Raw genomic sequence first — 17465 nt, forward strand, 5'->3', positions numbered from 1 at the left:
TTTGGTTGGTTGAATTATGAGATTTTCTTGATAATACTAGCGATTATCGTATTTAATATCTTGTACCTAACGGGCACTAAAGTGATCTGTTTCTAATTATTCGAGTTTTTGACGTTCCTTTTTTGTGCATTAAAATGATGTTAGCGTTCATTCAAAATTTTGGTACGTGGTCCTAATACCTGATGACCGCACCTCGCACTTCATGTTCATCGCCAAGGCCTGCAAGCTGCTTGCATAAGCTGCTGCATTTTTTATGCGCTAAACTATTAATAAAGGGGAACAAACTGGACACCAGATAAAACCAAGCGCGAACTGACAACTGCTTATTATGAAACGTATTTTAACATTAATACAGAGAATGATACGCGCCACGAGGTTACAAGGATGTATAAAAAACCAACAGAAGCGAAGGATGAAAACCACAAATCTGGTTCGTTACATTTCGTAATGAGTTTAGCGCGTCAAAAAGCAGCATGTGCAACCAGCAAGGCCCAGTGCTCGGTGTCTTTGCCTGCATGAAATGAGAACGGACTCTTCATTATTATATTTAGGACGTGAAACATTCCTGAAAATAAATTGGGGACATGCGATATATTTTGTACGTATACGTACAAAGTAGTAGCATTTGCTGTACTTGATCACGGTCCACAAAAAAAAAAAAAAAAAAAAACTACACAAAACGTTTTGTTGTCGCGACAAAATGTCTGTGCAGTTTTTGAAAGTCAACCTGCTGTGACAACAGGAATTTCGGTAGTTAAAACAAAAAAATACTACAGATCTACGGACTACAGAAAAGTACTTCAGAAAGAAAGAGTACCACGGGCAGCAACTATAGAACTACCGAAACCTGACGTTTAGGGTAGAAATTTTGTCGCAAATGTCAGAACTACAGAGTATTTTGTCTTATACTGAACATAGTTTTGTAGTTTTTTTTCGACCGGGTAACAACTTAAATAGTTGCAACGAAAGGAAGCGACGAGCTTTTTAAGTATGAAATGTTTTTAGCTCTAATTGTTGACGCGGCAGACGGACAGCACGGCGTCGACGGAAGGATAACAGAAACGAGCCGGAAAGAGAAAGCGAAAGCGAATCCAGACAAATTTGTTCGGGTTATCCCAGCTGCTTACAAGTTGTGCTGCCAGTATATAAAAGCTTACGTCATCAGGAGTATTCTTAGTCCCGTATTCGAGGAAGCCATCCATCTCGTGGCACGGTGGAATCTACGCTCTTTCCAACAGCCCCAGAGGCACGCGCGCATCTCTGGCGATCATTAAAATCGATGTCGCAGCGTTGTATGAGTTACAGTCATTACTAATGCCCCCTAATCCTGAATGGCACTCATCTACGCTTCCGCACTCGTCCTGTCGTGTTGCACCAGGCACGCTTTGTAGACTAGGCGCATTGGTCGGACATTCGCCCGCTTAGTGTGCTCGCTGCTCGTGGCGCACTTTAGAGACAAAGAACTCCGGCCAGTAGTACAGCAGATGGTCTACTTACTGCAAAGCGTCGGCGACAGCCTGCCGGTAGGCAAATGGCCCCGTGAAAAAAAAAATGACACACTCCCGTTTCTAAGACGACGGCTAGAAGAGCAGCCTTCGCTCAGGAATATACCAGGTTAGAAAGGCGACAGGAGGAAGTATGAGCATCGAAGTTCTGACGGCAAAGTCCAAAGAATGTCACTACTTTCTACATTAAAGACCATTATTAGCAATAACAAGATGTGCGCGCCGGCCAAAGCTGTACCACAGGTCCCGTAGCACCATCCATTGGCATAACGAGTAACCAGCACTTTCTCGCCCTGTAAGCGCTTCATGGTTGCGCTAATGTGTAGTAGGTATACGTGCGAACCTGGTACGTCAGTAGTAAACCTACTTCATACATACACCGAAAAAGGCAATGGCGTTTGCCTCAGGCAAAAATGCAAATGAGGAGCAAAAATATAACCACTATAGAGAGACAATGCAATACATATTGCGTAACAAAAACAGAGGGGAGGCAGACTACTAAATCTTGTTGATGTAGATTAAGGTGGCTTTAATAAATACGGATTCGGTATGCTACCGAGCGGCATACATTGTAACCATCCATGTAAAGTAGTCCTTCCTTCCAAGGCTGACCGTGCGTTAGCTGTCGCAGCAATGCTCATAAGGGGCCCCTTATCTCGTTTAAGTTGTCGGCGATTGGCCCAATGCTTACTTGGGCCGCCGGCAGCATGCTCGAACCCAAACCGAGCTTCTTTTGGAATCCCTTCCATAAAGAATTGCACAATAAAGCGTCCCTCCAACCCCCTTCTTAAACCCTCATCTTCCTGATTTTCGATGCTGTGATCATATCACCGGCGCCGCAATTCTCGTGACTAATTCTCGGACATGCGCAATAGCACTACACCTGCTCACACCGCAATGAAAGAAAAAGAGCACGCAGTTTGCATCCAGAAAAGAGCGTATTTTCGCCTAAAAACTAACAGTTTGTTAGCTATGGTAATCAGGGGTAAAAGTGGAGGGGGTTAGTTTAGCGTCGTTAAGCACAGTACATAGAGAATGAAAGCGACTTCGAGCTCAAGTTAGGCCTAAGTAGGCATAGCTAGGCCTAACTTACCCGTATTAGTCTCAGGAAAGCCTAATTAGCCTTATGAGGTACTTAGACAAATTTGGGCTTATTAACTGAATCTAGGTTTCCACCACCAAATTAGCCCGCGTTAATCTTAAATAGGCTTAACAACTCATGCCTGTCTCAGTTACCCTTGAAATGAACCTGAAATATTGATAGCGGTAGTGCTCTAACGTAAAAAATCGATAGAGATGGCCTTTGTGAGTATTCGAGTCAGATTTAAAAGCTTTGAGCGGAGTCTTTATTTCAAAAAAAAAAATAAATGATTGCTCCTGGTGGCAGTTCGCCACTGACTATTGCGACACCTCCCCGAACCTCGCTTGCTGATGACCTAAACTGGGCTTTGAGTGAAACCCCTGATTGGACGTTCCCATGTGACGTGGGCCTGATGGGGCTTCGTAAACAGCCTTGGCACTTGTTTTCTTAATTTCTTCTAGGTCGCCCCTTATATTGAGTTTAGGGTGAATAGGAGGAGTGTAATTTTAGATCGCCGATATCTTCGGAGTTATTGAAACTCTTATTGCTTTGTGGGGAGGAACGACGGAATACCTGCTGCTATAGCGCGTTTTCTAGTTTTAGTAAATAGCTTTACGTTGACTTTAAAATAGCTTTAAAAAGGTGAGCCTATTTGCAATTTCTAAGGTTGGCCTTGATTATTGTTAGGCATAATTAGCAATATTATTAATAGGCTTAAGTACTCACCCTTTGTCTTAGTCACCCTTAAGTAGGCACGCCTATTCATAGTTTTATGGCTGACCTAATTTTATCATGTTTATACGAATGGGTTTAATTACATTTAATTATTTAAGTTTAGTTTTGATTAGTGGCAACGTTACTATGCCGCGGTCTCACACATTTATCGTAATTCATTCAGTTAGTTGTTATGCTTAGTCACTCGGGGAATTGAAGAAAACATCTGGGAAGTTCAGGGGTGCGCCTTGTAAGTCTCCTGCATTAAAAGCCAACGTCTGTATGTTTGTTGTAAGCCACCAAACCTGAACATTCCTATCGGTATATATCAAAACAACTTTGATGGATACCTATCGGTATATATCAAAGATGTATGCCGGCTTTGATGTACACCTATCGGTTTATCAGTCATCCTCCCACACACACACAAACACCTTGCTGAAGGTGTTTGTGTGTGTGTGTGTAAGTTGTGTAAGTGTCTCTCGGAATGTCAGTTTCTAATCAAAGCAACAATAACCACCGAAGCAAATCGTTTCAACTAATCTTCAAGTCTGTGTATAAGACCTGGTAGCTTTTTTCTGATTCTTGTTTAACTCCAGCCATTTGAAATAAGGTGCGAATTCACGCGCACATGTCGGCTAGAATGGGTCACTGTTATGAAGCTCGGAAATAACTTCAGATGTTGTTAGAGCATCGTTAGAACAGTTCGTACTATTGTTGTCTGTACATGTTTCTATACAAACCCTGCGCAACACCCTGCAACACTTCACAAATATTTCCTAACAATAATTACTGCATTGATCATCTCTTCCCCATAGGCAATATTAGCCATGCATAACCCCATCGCTATTCTTCTCTACCAAGAGTTTTGCCGTTCTAAATACGCAACTATGTTACCTTATGATTTCTTTTTATCAAACACGAACATGACGTTTCATCTCGGACCACTAGCTACTTTGTAACAATGTTACTATGTGGAGATAACGTGAATCCCGTGTCCGTTCATAATGGCCACGCGTAATTATCACTCGAGTTTACACGCACTCTGTTAGGAAGGATGGTGAGAGGAGGGCACACCGGCCGCCTCCCACAGCGACGCCGCCGGCCGCGGGTTTTTTCTATTTCCTCCCAGCATAACATGGAGACCTCTTCTCCACAGTCCGAGACAAGCACGACCTCGCGATCCTCTCGGGTCTTTCGGTGGAAGATCGCTCACGCGCACGGTTCAGACTTTCTGCTCAGAAAACCGCCGACGTCACCTGAGTCAACCGGTCATAGTACCCACTCACCGTCGAGGGCCGTCAGAGCGAAGCCACGCTTGGTGACCAGAACGTTCCTCTCTCGTTTTCACATAGCTTCTTCTTTTTGATGGGTTTTAACCCGCGTACGTGAACGCTCGATACGGTGGTTGTATTTGAGTATTGCCAATTATCGTTGTATAAGAACTCGGGCCAATTAAAGCTTGCTTCGAGTTGCTTCGAGTACGCAACTCATGTTCGTCCCCTCTGGCCCGCACCCGCCGCAGTGGCGACTTCTACTACTACGGTATAGGTGTCACACCTCTGATTGCTAGGGCTGACACGCTGGGACTAGAAGGCGACTTCCACGTAAGCCTCACGTGGTGCGTTATTTCAAGAGTAACTGCCATATATATCACTGGAAATTCTCTTCCAGCCATATTTCTTTGTTTATAGCTGCAGTTTCACTTAAATTTACTTCCCTTAATACACATCTATAGGCATGCATTTTATTTCTGCAACTCAAATGTTGCTTGTGACTGCAGGGCATCATTATGAAGTCCTTCTCCGCTGTACACCGGTGTGCGTTGAATGAAGGCTCCCCAGTACGCTCTTCCCCTCTCCCTCCTGTCTTAGTGCCATCCGAGTGCCTTAACTTCCAACGGTCTAAGGCCAAGGAGAAGATGTCTTCAAATTTTATAACCCTTTATTTCTGGCTAAATATTCCAATGGTTAAGTCAGACGCCAGCGAAGAACATAACGATAGCAGCACAGCTACTAAGACATAATATATAGGCCTCTGAACACATTTGCCTTTTTCGGCGCGCTGCTGCCTTCTGATGAAAAAGGGAGGGAAACAAAGGCATTATAATCATAAGACTCCTTAATAAAGACGACAGACGTTGATTTCAGCGCACGCGCTTCACCGTATGCACAGTAAGTGCAGCTACGTAAGCGCACACCTGCTTTATTTCGCCTAATATTGTTTGCACCTAGTGACAAGTGAGCGAAAAGACGCTGCCAACTCAGACCCAAACGTTTTATTCTAGAAATAAGGAGACCGTTATGAAAGCTAACGTTTTGCTGTTAAGAGATGAATAAAAAGGAGAACAGATAGAAGACCGCCTGTATCTAGGGGATAAGTAGAGAAAGCTGTTTTTCTTCCTAAGCCAAAGTGCTGGGGAAAAAGAGAGGAAGTGGCCGAAGTGCAGGGAGGAAATGGGGAGTTGCCACTTAGATTAGGCGCTGGGTCAGCAACTCGGCTTGCATGCCGCTAATGAAAACCTACGCACGAGGCAGATATTTCTGGCTGCGTAACCACCTTTGCGTGAGTTAGGCGACTCTTAGTTCTAGTCACGAGCAAGGGAAACCAGAGACCGAGGAGGTGGGGGGGAAGCAGGTGGTGAGAGAGGAATTTCTGGGAGCTGCCAAGAATGCCGTTGGAAGTTAAGGCACTCGGATGGCACTAAGACAGACAGGAGGCAGAGGGGAGAGCGCACTGGGGAGCCTTCATTCAACCTACATGGGCTGCGCTTTAGGGAAAAGGATGGAGAAAAGGGAACCCCGGGGGCGATTTGGGGCGCGCCCCCGGGCCACCCTCCGGGCGTGGGACGGAAAAGAGCGAGCAGAGAAAGCGGCGGCGGCAGCAGCAGCAAGCAGCCGCATCGTCGGCACCAGCGCACTGCCATTGTCGTCGGGCCGCCGCTGGCGGCCTCCGGAATCGATGGTCCAAGGCGGCCGGCTAGGGAGCCATGAGCGGTGGCGGCGGCAGTGGTGGTGCTCGCCCTTCCCCGTGCCTCATCCTGCCTCGAGCACTGGGGCACCTCCCTCTCCTCCCCCCCCCCCCCCCCCCCCCGGCAGCACTCATTCCCTTTCGTTCTTCGTGCTCCTTCTAACGCCTCTTCATTTTCACGTTCCTTCTTACCCTTACTCTCCTGCGTTTTTTTCCTTTTCCCCTTTTCTTTCGAGGCTCAATAAAATATGCCTTCGCTCTTTTATTCCTCGCCATCTTCCTTTCGTTTCCCCTTTTCCCCAAGGCTCATTCGCCCTTAACTTCCTCTCCCCCTTTTTTCGCAGGCATTTTTCCCGCATGGCGTTTTCTCTTCGTTATCCGAGAGCTACAGCCAGCACTCCGCCTGCCTTCCCCTTCTTGCTGCGTGCCTCGTGGCAGCGCGTTTCTGTCGCCTCACACCAAAGGGCCGCCTCCGTTCATCGCCGTTCTGCCTCGTAGCGCAAGCGCGAAAAATGCGCACCACTCTCGTCCTCCTCCTCTCGTCGCTCTGCATCTCATCTACCGCCATGCGCTCATCCCATCGTCCTCCTTTTTACACCTAGCGCTTTTGCTGGCTGTTGTTTAATGCCTCGGATCGGAATTTTATTTCTTTTTAGTTGCAAGAGGGTGCCTGAACGCAAAGCGCTTTGCATGCTGTGCCTTTTTACACTAAGCGCCATTTTTATAAAGTGTTCTTTCCGTACGTGTAGAACGTATCGCAAGTCAGAGTCTCTACCTAAAGTGCTGTTTATCTCCGGTTACAGCACCTGGTGATAACGTGTATGTCATTGCGTTACTCTCCCTCCCTCCATCTGCGCTTTTTTCTGCGCTACGTCCTTGTCCGTTTGGTCTTGAATATCACCGAGAGCTTTCAATCTGTCCCCTCTTTCCCTAAACATCTTCCCTGCGGTGAGGCTTTGCTGTCTTTAGTCACTAGCCGCACATGATAAGGAAGGGAGTCTATTTGCACGATCGGCTTCCAGCTTTCTTGCTCATGTTTTTTCCGTTTTCGTATTTCGACTTTTCGTCTTTTTGCTGTGCTTCTGACGCTTTTGCAAACCTTTCTTTAAATATGCCTCTTTTTGCGAAAATGATCTAGCAAGAATGGTCTAGTGAAGCTGAGGTTATGGAGCATGTGCAAGCAAAAATCTTTCACGTTCTTGTTCTTCATAACAGGCGTTAGCTCCGATCGAACGAAGGGCTTTGCTAAGTACGGGCCGCGCCGCTCTTGTCAAGTAAGCGTTGAGTAACGCACTAAGGGGATTAGCCGCGTCTTGCCGTCGTGATTAGTTACGAAAAAAAAATACCACGTGGTACTGCTTTCAATCTAATGACCGAATGAATGAAAGAAAGATGTTGCTTTAGTTAAAAGTGTCAGGGCTACTCTTTTTCTTCAGATTTTACTTTGTATTTTTTCTTGTCCTCGCTTCTCGTGTCATGCAGAAGGCCTGGCATGTTAGCTCTTCACAAACGGTAGCCCGGCACTTGACAAAAAAAAAAAAAAAAGAAGCCTTGGACTTATCTTACTTTGCGTTCCCACTAACCAGCTGTACTTGCTCTGCCCAACAGTTTGACGGGCGGGCAGATTACTCTCGACTCTAGTTAGTGTGCGTCTCATGGGAGTGGAGTGTTCACCATGTAAATTGAACCGGCTAAAAAACCGCTTTTTGCTTCTATACTTCCCACTTGCAGACGCTGCGCAATAAAACGAAATGAACAAAAAGCAAGGATATAAGGTATTCGTCAGGAACAATACTGACAGGTCGGAATCTCTTTAGTCGAGGTATAATTAGCTTGAACTCTGAAGGCAACTTAAGTATTTGGGCTACTTGAAGCTGTTTTTGCACTTAGGGCCTTGCATGCAATAAGTTTAGTTTACTCTAGGTCAAATCATCCCAAATCGGTATTCGTAAAGGAAATCCGTATTTGCACAATGACACCAGGTTACCGCCAAATTTGCGCCAGCTGTTAATGTGCTTCGTTTGCAAATAACGTATTTCTTTTATAAATAGCTATCGTAAGTGCAATGAAGATAGCAATGTTGCATCGTAGCTTGCTGTTTTCTTATCGAATAAAGAACATTAACTCGCCATCATTAAATGACGGGTTATATATAAAATCCGCCGTCGGAGTTGTCAGCGTTGTGACCGAAAAACCGCGAACATGGCGCTCGCACTTCGTAGGGTTGGCCGGTGACATAGCCGTGCACCGGTTGACCGTCGGGTTATAACTTATGTGACGTCACGATACACCCAAACGGGGCATAGTTTGCAGCGTCTGCCAACTCGGGCTTCGCAATTGAGATGGAATGCAGCCTTCCAGGACCCTTGAGCCCCAACTCAGACCGGCTGCCTCTAGGCTACGCAGGCAAGTTCGTGTGGCTTGGTTTCAAAAGCGGGGGCCCATATCTCTCGGACGAACTTTCACATCCTGTCATATCTCAAGACTTTATGACAATGAGTATATGTGTGGGATAATCTAAACAGAAACAAAAAGGTTACTGACAAGCGAGCATCGAAGTGAATGTACACAAACGAAGATCCGTATGGCAAATCGGCAAAAGAGAGCCAGGAAAGCGCATACCGTCATAGGCAGCAGAGGGTCATTGGCTCCTCAGCTTTTGAAACTACTCTCACCTGTGAAAAGGTACGCGCCTGGATCACGTTCTCTTCAACATGGCTGCTTGCTGTGCATTAAATTCTCGTTGTAAATGCTGTGTTGCCAAAACATTGATGACGTTGCTCGTTCCTTTTTTGTCATTTCTAATGTAGGTGAAGTTAGCTCAAAACCTTAGAAGAAGACAAGTGACACATACTCAGAAAGACATGTGTCATATGTGTCACTTTTTGCCTTAGTCTAAAGTTTTGCGCTAACTTCATCTATATTATGCAGTATCAAGTTGTCCGAAAACACGTACCGTCTGTTGCAGAAGTTTGCGGCCCAACGCGCCGGGCAGAGGAGCAGTATCGCTCCCGAGAGGCGGCGCTGCGCCCACCGGCGCTGCCTGGTGACGTAGCTGTAAAGAGTGAGGAGGCTTCTTCCCTTCCCCTCATCCAGCGGTTGATATCGCACATCTTTGCTCTCAGCCGCGGGATGAGGGGAAGAGAACAAGTCTCCTCACTCTTTATAGCTGCGTCACCAGGCAGCGCCGGCGGGCGCAGCGCCGCCTCTCGGGAGCGATACTGCTCCTCTGCATGGCGCGTTGGGCCGCAAACTTCTGCAACAGACGGTACTTTGGAGTTGTCCTTTCTGCACTTTTTTTAAATCAATCAGTTCTATCATTTGCAAATTAAACGCACCATTGGTACGTCAACATAACCAGCGAGCAGGAAATGCAGGTTACTTGCACGGTATCGTAGAAGTTCAGCGTTTTTCTCTTTTCATCGTCTGTGCGGCCAGTTTATTTTTAAACCTTTACTGACAGGTCCCCACAGCTATGAGACAGGCGCAAGTGATCGCGGCATTTTGCCTTGCTTGGTCACATAGAAAAAGGTCCCGTGGTACTAGAATGAGGCTTCAGAAAAATTTGTCGGGCTAGTTGGTTCATAATACGATGTAAGGAAAAAGGTGCGCTCTCGATGCCAGGACGAATAAGAGGCAAGACGCACATAGAAGCAGTACACCTTTTATGGTGGACACATGAGTAATTGCGAGCCATGGTTGTTGCCGCAAGGCACATCTTGAGGCGAAAGCAGCAAGTTACTAGTGCCAGGCAAGCAGTAACACGCCTATTGCGATTGTTGTAAGGCCCACAGAGTTCGTGGCTGAACGCCCTTACGACCTCATAAACCAAATAGTTTCGATGAGCAGCACGGAAATTGGAAATAAGAGCCCACAAACTAGGTGCACCCACGAGGTTATGCAATAGCGAGGTCGTTGTGCAACCTCTGGCTTGAACCGTTGTCGACTGCATGCCGCTAGGGACCTGAGTTATCCCACATACCGTACGTAAAAGTTGCCAAGAGGACGTTAACGAAAATAGAGCCACCGAGTAACGCAAAAGAACCACAGTGATGTTCTATGTTAAGACATGCGTTTGAAAACTAGGTTAGACTTGTCGGTGGACCAGGAAGGTCGATGAAAATCCTGAAGAAAAATTTGTAATTAAATTGGCTTTAGATATAACGCTTTAAATATCGTTTTCGTTTCGGGAGCGATCACCTGGGGCTTTCTTAAAAATTGCGTATGCCAACCTATTTGAAGAAAGAGCGTTTTGGTCGAAAGCGGTTTTTATACTCTAATATTTCAACACTGAAGGAAATTGCCGGTTTGGCGTTATGGCATGAAGCAAAGCTGTCATTAGTATTAAAGGCGTTGCACAAACACTCGCAAACGGGGTGCAAAGTTTGCGACTTGGAAATGTAATGACCTTTTTTATACTTTCATCAAATGCTATTTATTAGCAGATGCATTCTCGAGAAACAATGCTTGCGGAAGGGATGAATAATCATTGTCTAATATAGCGCTTTACCACAAGGCAGAAATCACTAGCGATCTCACCCCGCCGGGCTGGCGCAGTGGTTACGACGCTCGGCTACTGTTCCCAAGGACGCGGGATCGAGTCCCGGCCTCAGCGGCTGCTTTTCGTTGAAGGCAAAAAGCAAGGTGCCCGTGTGCTGTGCGATGTCGGTGCACGTTAAAGAACCCCAGGTGATCTAAATTTCCGGAGTCCTCCACTACGGCGTCTCTCATAGCCTGAGTCGCTTTGGGACGTTAAACTCCACAAACCAACGAACTAGCGATCTCCTTTGAGAGAAGTGGTCAGTCGACCATTAGAAAATAGTGCGTTAAATCCGTAATCAGTATCTTGGCTCGCGACAACGCACAAAGTGCTCTTGAACTTCTGTGCACTGCCCCAAGATTGCGACCTGCAAATGAAAATACCTATACAGCTAGTGATTTTAACACATCAAAGGTGGTTCTGATAACTTTTTTTGTTTTTTGCGCTTCGCAACAATGAATCTTCGAAGTAGGATTGTGTAACACATTTTTCACTTTTGCTTTATCCCTTTGAGTTGTCTGAGAAAGCTCCGCTGCTAACGAGCAGCTTTAAAAGAACTGTCAGCCGAGCGCAATGCGGGAAAGTAGACGGATTTTCCTGTGCCTTCCTCCTCGGTTCTGGACAGCACGCCTTTCTATTCTCTGAGACGGATTACTGGGCGTCCAGAGCCTCCGTCCTAAGGGCCACTTTTAAGAGGATTGCGCGCCGTCTGGAGAAGCTGCTTTGTCGTTGGTACTCAGGTGATTACGTAGCGAGATATAACAGCTGTAGTCCAAGCATAGTGTATAGGCCCAGACTATAGGCTGCCTGTCCAACTCTCCAAGGAAGGTAATACCGCAGTAGCCGGCAACAGTCGGTCGCTGGGCTCCTGGGAAGTTTTCAGCTGGGGGTGGTCTGAGCCCGGCAAGTGTGTTGCCAGGAGTAGGCCACGGTGAGCAGGGATAATTACTCTAATGCACTCCAGCACAAACCCGGGCGTTGTGTTTTGAAGGTCGGAAAGAAGAGTGAAGACGGTACAAAAAAAAACTATCAAGAGCTGCGAGATCTGCGATGCATCAGGCCAGTGATACAGTGCAGATACGAACTAGAAGAGTTTCGTGAGATCGGCGCTTCAACCCTGGACAGTGACTCTCAGCTCACCGCTTCAGGGGCATTGTCTTTCGCCGATAGCTTTTGTTGCCCAGTTGGACAACTTTCGGAACACAGGTGTTCCTCAGTTATATGGCAAACCTCTCCATTTTATCAGATTGCTCTCGGTGCTCGGTTGCGCGTGAACCATCTACCAAAAGCGTCTCGTGTCGCAATCAAAACAGTCAAGATCGCGGCAATCTTGAAGAAAGTTTATACGTGGCCATGAAATATCAGAAAACTACACGAGCCTTTTTTCCTATAGATTTGGCGCACACCGGTAACGTTTGTAAGCTTCAAAAAAAAGAAAGAAAAAAAGGAGAGAGAGAAATAATCTCGCAAAGTTGCAGCCAGCACGTGTAGCATAAAGTCGGAATTTTACAAGTATTTGACATCGATGCAAGTGATTGGCATCAATAGATCACACCAACAACATCCGGCAATAAAAATTAGGACGCACTTAAGCCCTGCTTTAAGGATATGAAGCATGTAATCATTATCATGCAGCCGTAGCGTACCGCTTTGACCAGTAGTGATAGTTAAGCGGTTAGGGCGACCAACTGCTGGTCCCTAAAACAACATTTGATTTGGTTTAAGGAGTTTACCGTCCGAAAGCGACTCAGGCGATGAGAAACGCCACAGTGGAAGGCTCTGGAAACTTCTACCACCTGGGGTTTTTACCGCGCACTGACATCGCATAGAGCACGGGTGCCTTGCTTTTCACCTACATCAAACCAAGGACAATGTTTCGATCCCGGCCCCGGTGAACTCTCTTAGATGGAGGCGGAAGGGAAGGCAAGACAACCGCGTGCTGTGCGATGTCGCAGGTGGAAGAAATTACCGGTGGCCCTCAGTGCACCTCAGCGTCCCCCATAACTTGACTCCCTTCAGAACACTGAACTCCACTAAGAAAAAAACAAGGCACCATTTTAAGTGAAAACCTCATGATAAATATATACTTACAAAAGCCTGTTTCATCGCAAGCATATAAGCTTCCATTCCGTGGCCCATGTGGCAGCGTATGAGGCAGGCGAACAGAAGGTCATTTGTTACTATGCTGCCTAAGACCTTGAACTTTTCGTTTAACGAAATAAGTTCCTGTTTAAAGTTTGATGACATTAGACATGCTGCGACCTTTTACTGGGATGTCATGTTATTTTTAATCGCTTTCATCGCACGAATGATGCCGTATTTAAAATGAACGCTGTGATGTGCTTCCAAATACACGCACGCGGTAATGTAGCTGAAAAGCCATGGCCCTGTCTAACATTCAGGACTTACTCCTCACAGTCAACAGTGGCGAAGCTGGCGACTGCGACACCGCTTTTCAGTAACACGACCCTTTTACGATATTGTGAAAATGAGAGCATGTTTGTCATCGATTCCGCAAGCATATGTATACTTTATTCTTTTGCCATCGGTTCAGCGAAACCACCTTCTTTGCTAGCATTATCAGTAAGGCCAAACGCAGTAGCATCGCTTCAATACAGGGCCTTAATGACACTAAACAAATCAAACAGCGTTTTTATCTTTTTAAACAGCAAAACCGAGGGGTTTCTGAGTTGAGCAAAATGAAAAATTACAAAAGGAAACAAAAGAACAGTAAAAACGAAGTCATCGGGCGAGTAATAAGGGAAAGGTATTAAATATCTTCAACTACAATGAACATAAAACCCTCGTGTCATTAGAAGGAATGGGACAAAATACGCTGACTTGTTATAAGATGTTCACTTTTCTAGAACATCAAAGCCTGTTCGATTCAACTGCGAAACCGGTAAGAACCGCTGAGGTTCGGGATATGGAAAAACATTACAAGGGTTCCACGCTGCTGAACCAAATATTGAGCAAAAGCATTAGCTGCGGGTGACCGAGCGTTCTTATTCCTCACTTTTTCTTCTTCCTCAGCCCACATATAAAACCCCTCTTTAACCAAGCCGCATTAACGTGCCTTAGTGGCCTATAGGAGCAACGTGAATGCCAGGGTCCTAGCAGGCTGATTCTGACATAACCGTCCCATGTGAAACGAGACGCCCAAGTTGGCAGCTCCTGCCAGCGCACACCCTAGTTTCATGTGGCGTGTGACGTCACAGCGTAACGTCAGTAAGACGTGGCTACCGGCCGCGCTACGCTGAAGGCTCGACATGCTGCAGTAGTACTGCTTTCGAAATAAAACTTTCAGACTCCAACCATTATTTGAGCTTCTCTTTGCATTTTGTTTAGACGTGGATATATAAATTTTGTATATATGTATGCATGCAGCCATAGACTCTTTACCGGAGTACAAGGCTCGTCACTCTTCCTTATATCTTATTAATGAAAGTATAGGTAATGCTTCCAGATAACCTCATCATTTTCATCTTTTAAAGAGGTCATCTCATGTAGCAACGAAAACAACAACGTTAAGGATGCCAAAATCGTCTGTCACATATTTGAGCGAAAGGCTCAACGCTCGGAGCTCATAAAACAATTTTACAAAGTAATGCAAAGCCTTTGGTATTACCTGCGTACTGAATATAGGCGGACTGCTAAGCGCCGACTAGGACAAGCACAATCAGACCTTAAAAGGTTGCTGACCTGGATGCACCATTCCCATTAACGCATGAGTCCTTCTTTCGCATCAAAGATAACATCAGTTGCCATCCTTGCCATAGCGATGCAGTACTCTATACTTTGTATCATAGCCCATTTTTTAACCAAAGCTTTCAAGCGAATGTCACCGCCTTTGTGTGGCATGCGATGGTGTTTCATGCACTTGCACGCTACTGACGCTTTAGTTCGCCTTGAGTATACTACAGTCGGCACTATGTTGATGCCAGTTTTATGGCGTCAGCAGGATCTCCTGCACTTCAGCATAAAATATTACGAAGGGGCGAAACCGGCACATCATCATGCCCTAAAACGCCACCCTTTTTAGCCTTTTCGTCATCGCGAAACGGCATAGTCTTTGAAAAGTTTTTTATGTGCAAACAATGCAAGTACAGGTAATGCTTCCTGATAACTTCACCATCTTCATATTTTAAAGAGGTTAAAAAAAAACTCACTTTTACACAAAAAAACAATCGCATCTGTTGAAAGAGGTTATGTATGTATTGAGGACATAAGCAGTGACTTTCGCACTATTTAATTTTCTTACACACCTGTCACAACGCGCAAAGTCTGCAGACCTCCTGCTACGTTTGACCTCCGATGGCAAAATGTGTGGCTTATCAATAAGAGCAACCTCTTTGACACACATTCTGGCCCAAACTCAAGCACTTGAAGCAATGAATACAGGGCAATAGCTACAAAGGAGGCCGTTGTTAAGGCTACAGCTCGAGTGTAGCAGATGATCTGAGAGATGCCTTTTTTAGATTAATTCAGTATAGCCCACCAGGAAGTTGTTAATAAAAGGGGAACGAAATCGCAGGATTGTGAGACAACCCGAAAAAAGGAAGCGCAGTGGAGGCGAAACGGCGTGCCCTCCGTGTGCTGTGCGATATCAGTGCACGTTAATCTAGAACCCCAGGTGGTCGAAATTTCCGGAGTCCTCCACCCCGGCGCCTCTCATAGCCTGAGTCGCTTTGAGACGTTAAACCCCACAAACGAACCCAAATTATACCTAGTATTTCTATTTGAGCAACATGACGTTTATGTACGAATGTAACGCGCGTCTCACTCATTATTATCACTGTTAAAAAAAAAAAAAAAGCCAGACAACGTTTAAATATCAATAAACCGTATTTTTACCCATAATGAGAAAATAGTAAGTCAGTACTCCGGGAAGTTAGCTGGATGTAAAGATCTGCTTATATTTAAAACAGAATCATTTAAGAGGAATCCTTCAAAGGTCATCTTTTTGGCAACACAATTAAAATCCTCCAAAAGGCAAAACCCATAGGCCTAAAACAGAGAGTCTGTTTGCAACTTCGGGCGCTACATAGGTGCAGTACATTACCACGAACTTCAATAATTGATTTGGCCACTCAACTTTAGTTTGGCGCCCTCAACACAACCTCGATTTCCTCCGCATTCCTTCACTCTACAACAAACATGCGAAAATCTCACACCTCTGTTTAGTAGGATGGCATAGCTCGCTGTTATTACTCGCTTCCTGGCTTAGGCTAAACAAGCAAATGCTTCGTGATTCTTTTTACGTTTTTTTTTTTTTTAATTTACGCACAGGCCGCGGATAAAAGATAAAGATAACGATCATTTTATGACACATCGAATGATAGGTGGCTAGAGTGAAATGTAGCGCAGCAAAATGTGTGGAAACAATGCAACCTCTGTCGACGCTTCAGCGAGTGCACCGTTTTGTGTAGGAACCTTCTCTTGGTACAATTCGCGAAATTTACGGCCAAAACACGAAGTTCAGAGTAACGAGTCGAGCGTCGCCGCAAGGATCGCCCTGCACTAAGCCTGCAACAGCAAAGCTTTTTCAAATTGACACCTGCTGCGATCACCATGTCATCCTCGGAACCCGTAGTGACGCGTTACCTTTACCTTAATGCTATGAATAGCACGGCGTAAAGCTACTGCGAAAAATAATAGCGCTCATCAGACGTAAAGTGAACATCCCTGCCGTGCTGACTGTGTTGCGGAGGGCTGCAGCTAAGATGGCGCTTGGCTGCTTCCGGTCAACGCGCGCATGCGCAGTGGGCTTGTTGAAATCGGTTTCTTTCTTCTGTCATTGAAAACACAGCAGTAATTTTCATTTCGCTGCTATATTTTTACATATGGCCTGCAGCTAAGCGTCTTTCTGTATCCTTTCAGGAGCTGGCAAATCGGATAATCCCCACCGAGACTCTACCAGGGTGATCAGTTCGCAGTGAAGGTATGTGTTTATTTTAAAGCCATTGTTCATGAGCATGCGTGTTTGAGCACTGCTTCCACATAGCCTGCTTCTAAATATACCCTCACCTGACGTTAGGATCGCTTCGTTGTCTGCAAAGGACCTTCGCACACTTTATTCTGCTTCACGGTGTCATAAGATCAGTCAAACATTCTCCCATCGTCTTCTCCTTCGATAACATGATAATCATATTTCTTTTCGAAAACGACGAATGCGAAGAAAACTTCCGGCCAATCGGGAAGGTAGAGCGTTGTGTCCGGGCTCCCAAATGTACGCTCAATAATTTAATATGACAGCTTCTATGGCTTCTGAGCACTTATACTTCAACCCCCCCCCCCCCCCCCCCCCCTATTTTACGACTCATTCGTTTCCTCGCCGACTATGATGAAGTCCCTGCTTGACCACAACTATCACTGCAGTATGAAACGCGTTCCAGGAAAAAAAAAAAAGAAAAAAGTGGCGCATAACAAGATGGCTCACAGAGGTAACTGCACTGGACCATTGACGACCCTTCGTCCTCCTAATGTGTTGCGATCAACGTCAGCGGCACCCGCATGTGCTGAAAAGGGAAGGCAGCATTAGCGTGCGCAACGCAAAATATGGTCAACGTCGTTCTAGAACTTCAAGCGCTAAACGGTTCACGATAACTGAGCGAACCCAGCATGATTATATTTCTAGAGTCGCCTTCTACTCAGG

Source organism: Amblyomma maculatum, chromosome 6, assembly GCF_055883805.1.
Source record: "Amblyomma maculatum isolate TAMU_Amacu chromosome 6, ASM5588380v1, whole genome shotgun sequence".
Lineage (NCBI taxonomy): Eukaryota > Metazoa > Arthropoda > Arachnida > Ixodida > Ixodidae > Amblyomma > Amblyomma maculatum.